Source organism: Corvus brachyrhynchos, unplaced genomic scaffold (genome assembly GCF_000691975.1).
Source record: "Corvus brachyrhynchos isolate BGI_N302 unplaced genomic scaffold, ASM69197v1 scaffold45, whole genome shotgun sequence".
NCBI classification, from domain to species: domain Eukaryota; kingdom Metazoa; phylum Chordata; class Aves; order Passeriformes; family Corvidae; genus Corvus; species Corvus brachyrhynchos.
The window spans coordinates 1069847-1070105 of record NW_008238361.1 but is presented as its reverse complement, the minus strand read 5'-3'; the positions used below and the strand labels follow the sequence as shown (position 1 = coordinate 1070105).

Sequence of the window (259 nt, the reverse complement as noted above, 5' to 3'; positions counted from 1 at the left end):
TTTCCCCTTTCCCTCCTTCCCCTTTTCTCCCCCCCCTTTCCTGCTCCTCTTCCCCCTCTCTTCCCCATTTCTCCCCCTTTTTCCTTCTTTTTTTTCCCCCTCCTGTTTCCCCCTTTCTTTCCCCCCTTTCCCTCATTTTATTCCCCCTTTTCCCCTCTTTTTCCTTCTCTTTTTCCCCTCCTATTTTCCCTTTCTTTCCCTCCCTTTCTTTCCCTCCCTTTCTTTCCCTCCCTTTCTTTCCCTCCCTTTCTTTTCCCCC

General features: G+C 50.2%; 1 protein-coding gene across 5 annotated transcripts in view; it reads left to right on the top strand.

Moving 5' to 3' along the window:
• Positions 1 to 259, top strand: part of GALNT13 (polypeptide N-acetylgalactosaminyltransferase 13) — a 69850-nt gene that overhangs the window by 21764 nt on the left and 47827 nt on the right. The gene's annotated exons all lie outside the window — the stretch shown is intronic.